The following is a 5,000-nucleotide window of genomic DNA, read 5'->3' on the forward strand; positions in this document are numbered from 1 at the left end:
ATCTATGACGTCATTAGATGTCAATGACAAGCTTCCCTATGAACAGTGATATTTTTTGAGGAGGATACCTTTCATGTGGCTTTCCTGTGGATATGATCACACGCCTTTTCGATTTCTTCTAACAGTGTATCAATACTGTATGTCTTGCCTCTCTTATAGATTTTTAAATTCTATTTTAATAACTCTCTTTAATAGATGATTCGCGTGTCTCGAACCGAGAAAACAGACTGCAGAAAGGTCCAACTACCTGAAAACGGATTCATGATATCAGCTCGTATTAGTGTATTTTTTCACCACTAAAAACGGAAAATGATCAGCTTTTGACACCACAAAGTTATAACACGTACGGACACAGTTGTGTACCATGTTTGCACGAAATTAAAAACCACTGATCTACAATCAATGGCAAAAGTAGTTGGGACGCTTACGCCAGGATGGGCCTGAAAACATCCCAGACGTTACAAAGTAAGCACAACTGACAAAATTCCGCTAAAATTTTCAAAATAGAAGTACCCCATCCCCCAATCAATGTTAAAATAGACAAGGAAATGTCTGTTCACTGTTGGCAATATTGTGTTTGGGGGAGGGGGGAAATTCCTCAAACTTCGTAAGAACTTGAATACTGTTAGGCCCTTACCGATTATGCTGGTAAAACTAGCATTTTATGCTCCTGGCAATGCTCGATTTTTGTCCCAAAAATTAATTGCTCAAATTATTCTTATTTTTCAACATTATGCTCCTTTGGTTTTATATTAAAGAAAAAAATACTTACTAAATAAGGCAACACGTGAGTTTTACCATCAGTGGATTTCAAAGGTCGCTTTTCAGTGATCTATTTGGGCAGGAACTGGCCTATTTTCTTCTTCGCTACCCACAGCACGTTACCCAAGCCAAAAGCAACGAGAGAAAAATGTTGCAATGCACGCAAAGTTGACCATTTTGTGGGTTTGTAACATTGATACACAATGTTTTACCCATTCACCTACCTAAACCGGTCTAAAGCGGCCATACTTAGTATTTTACTCTGTCGTCAATGGGAAAGCCCCAGGAGTTAATGGGTTAAAGCACTTGAAGAATGAAGTAAGCCACCCTTCATCTAATTTTCATGAAATTTTGACGAAACAAGGCTTGGGCGACACGCTTTCTCGATCTTAGGTCGGCATTGCATGCCATCCATCTAAACTCCCGTGAAATTACATGAAGTTGACTCGTTTCTAACTAACAATGCGATTTACGATAATAACAACGAAATGATTCAGAAGAGTGAATCTAGAAAGAATCGAACGTCACCTGTCACGAACGAAGTCAGTTACTGGAAATAGATAGATTTTTATGGCGTTATATCTCTGCCAAAATTCAACAAAATTCTGCGGTAAACACGATGCCAAATATTTCTAACATAATGTCTTTTTTGCAAAACATAAGGTGTGACCTGGAGCATTGCATGCTTGGTCGCGCTTATTTCGGGTGACATCATTATAAATCGCTCCAAAAGGAAAAAGTTTTTGTTTTCTCTGGTCTTGAAAACACGTTCAAATATTTTTTTTTAGAATAAGCAGATATTAATTTCACAAAATGCTTTTTGGAGCTTTTCAGAAAACCGGCATCTGCCCCGAGGGTTTATCTCCAGGACCTCCGGTCGCCCTCCCTCGATAAAATGCAGCACGCATCTTGTTTTGATTTTCAAAGTTTAATTTTCCACTTTCTTCTTTTTCTCCTTTCGAATACGAGGTCGGGTTTTTCCGGAAAAAAATTTTGAAACAACTCTTTCAAAAATCGAACATTTTCTGCAGTGGTTTGCGAAGGACTAGGTCCATGCCCTGCAGCTTTTCTCGCAAAAACTGAAAAAAAACTGACTTGCATGAATAATTGTTCTTCCCTAATGTCTCGACATACAAAGATCTGCCTACTGGCCACGTAAATTCAATAATAATAATAACAATAATAATAATAATAATAATAATAATAATAATAATAAAAATAATAAGAAGAAGAAAAAGAAGAAGAAGACTTGAGTAGACAAGAATGTTTCGCGTGGATGGCGACCTGGCAACGCGCACCGACTCATACGATCGCGGGTATGATGGAATTGTATGAGCAGATGCTACCAACAAAGGTATACTCCTTTTATAAGATCGTTACCACCCCTGCAAATGACACCACCTCTAGGTTGTGTGGGAAAGGAACAGAGAGTATGGCACACGCGATCGCGGGATGTTCAGCGCTGGCCCAAAGTAAATACTTTGAGAGGCATAATGCGGTCTTAAAGGTGTTGTACTTTGAGCTTTTACGAGACCTTAAGCTGGTTGATGAGGTGCCTCCGTGGTACTCCAAGATACAACCCAAGCCATTGTATGAATCTCAAGATGTGCAAGCGTTTTGGGATATTCCCGTCTTCGCAGAGCATAACGAGGTGAGGGCAAACAGTCTGGATGCGAGGATAGTGAACCATCGGGAAAAGATAGTGAGTACCATCGAGAGGAGCTGTCCGTGGGCCGAGAATCGTGGCAAGAAAGATGAAGAGAAAACACTCAAGTATGGACCGCCGATGAATAATAAAGTAGCTGCTATTTCCAAAACGATGGAATTACCTGGTGAGAAATAACCTCATCTTGGAGAGTAAATTGTTGACTTTGCAGAAACGATAGTCAACCTCAAGAGTTGGGCGATTGTGATCTTTGTGTTGAATTCGCACATTTCTTGTCAAACTTTATAACACTTGAAAGAGAAAGAAAACTAACAAAAACAAAAACCTGATATCTTGCCATCATTTGACACAGATAGATGCTTCATTGTTTCGCGAGTAAACACACCGCGGTAACTTGATCACGGCGCCCGCTGAATTCGATGTCACTTTCGATTTTGCGCTTTACTTGTTCAGCCAAAAGTATAATGACAAAATTCAACTTAGCAAATATTTTTTGCTGATAATAACTTTTTATATTCGCGGTTCAAAAAATACATGTAATGTTCTTTTTATGTCGTAAATGTTGTTGCTCATGGCAAAGTATATTATTCTTGATCGACCGTCCTGAAAACTTCCTTTTGCTCTTCCTAAAAAGTGTGTATCAATATTTATTTACTTTTGCATCAATATTTGTTTTGCATAAAGCAAGCTAACAAAATCTGTACCTTGCTTAGCTCGCATTTTTGAGCGTTTAAATAGAATTTTCTTCTCAGGGGGCTATTTACCCAAGACTTTTACCATGGCACTACAATAATAATAAAATTTATTAGCGCATATACAATACAAATATTTTCACATGCGCATAACAGACAATAAGATCAAAACTAATAAGTCAATTAAAAAGCTATCATAAAAAAAAATATGTAGAAATAAGTCAATTAAAAGCTGTCTTAAAAAAGTATGTTTTAAGAGCTCGTTTAAAAGATGTTAGAGTCTGAATGTTTCTGATATCCGCCGGAAGACTGTTCCACAGTTTCGGAGCAGCCGACTGAAAGGCTCGGTCACCAAGTATGGGTAAGCACCGTGCCTTGGCTGGCACTAACAGAGTTGTAAAACAGGACCTAAGATTATATCTTGACTGGGGAGCGACAGCAATAAGATCAACCAGATATTGTGGTGCAAGTCCCTAGAGGCACTTGAATGTTAACAGCACAATTTTGAATTCAATTCTGTATTTGATGGGCAACCGGTGAAGATTTTCTAAAATGGGAGTGATATGACAGATGCGAGGAGTGTTAGTTACAAGTCTCGCAGCAGCATTTTGAACTCTTTGAAGTTTATTAATATGAATTGAAGGAAGGCCATATAAAGACTGTTGCAGTAGTCCAGTTTACTAGTAATAAACGTGTGGATGAGGGATATGGCAGTTTGATGAGACAAATACTTTCTGATCCTACGTATGTGTGTAGAGATAATAAAAAGACGAACTGCAAATGTAATTGATATGGCTAATCATGTCGAGATTAAGGTCAAAATATAGATCTTTTTCCTATGGGAACAAATGTTCTTTCTTATGCAAAACATTTTCATTGTTTCTGCCATGCAACATGGCTGCCGTGCAAAACCTCTATTGGAACTAAATATTACGCAAAGACAACTTGAATCACCTGCAAGACAGTCGACAATATGAAATAAAGCACTGTGTTACTGCACTACCACACGTACCCAATGCGTGCCTATTTTTTCTAAAGATGACAGAATTTTTTCTTTCTGACAAATGATTATTAGGCTGGTAGCCATAGCCAGGTTTTTAACCTCAGAAAAAGATTTCTTTCGTCGTATGAACCTGTGATCCAAAGGGACTCAGCTGTCACGACTTCTGGGTGACCCCTTAAATGGTGTTAATGACCCATGACTTGAAAAAATTGCCTGGAACGCTGCAGTTCAATACCACCCAACTGAGCCCTTTCTGTTTTTGACTAACACATACCTCAGGCAACCCAGTGTACGCTCGTCGAGCGTCTAGTTCAATGTCAAACATGAGGTGTATTATTACGTTAATAATAGTCCTCTTTCTGCGTGCTTAGGTAAGACTGAAACCGGTTGCACTGTGGCATATGGGGAACACCTAACAGGGAAAAAAGTTGTTGTCTAGTTTCTAATGCTCCGGGTGAAAATTACCAGTCCGTGCAACCGTCGTTTAGATACAAAGCATCTGCCAAACCACCGCTAATTACACCTCCTCCTTCTCCTTGCAAAGCCGGGATGGCTCTGTAACCTTGCAAGGCGTACCCCAGTATAAGCAAGCAGTGTTTTTTCTTTTGAAAAAGTTTCACATTGCAAATAAGACGTACTTTATCAAAGTCGCTTGCAATGAAAGACTCTGCCGACGAAAACTTGGACGAAAATCTTCAGTACGCGAGTTAGAGGGGAGTGGGTTACGTTGCATCTCAGAGATAAACTGTTCCCAGCAGCCATTTTGAGTTAGAGCCCGCTGTTTTTCGTGCGGTATATAAGTAATTTTTAATTCCTTGTAAGTAAGGTTATAAGTCTATAACAAGAGAACTAGCCTAAGCTAGTTTCGGTGCAATGA

Source organism: Montipora capricornis, chromosome 10 (genome assembly GCF_036669925.1).
Source record: "Montipora capricornis isolate CH-2021 chromosome 10, ASM3666992v2, whole genome shotgun sequence".
NCBI classification, from domain to species: Eukaryota; Metazoa; Cnidaria; class Anthozoa; order Scleractinia; family Acroporidae; genus Montipora; species Montipora capricornis.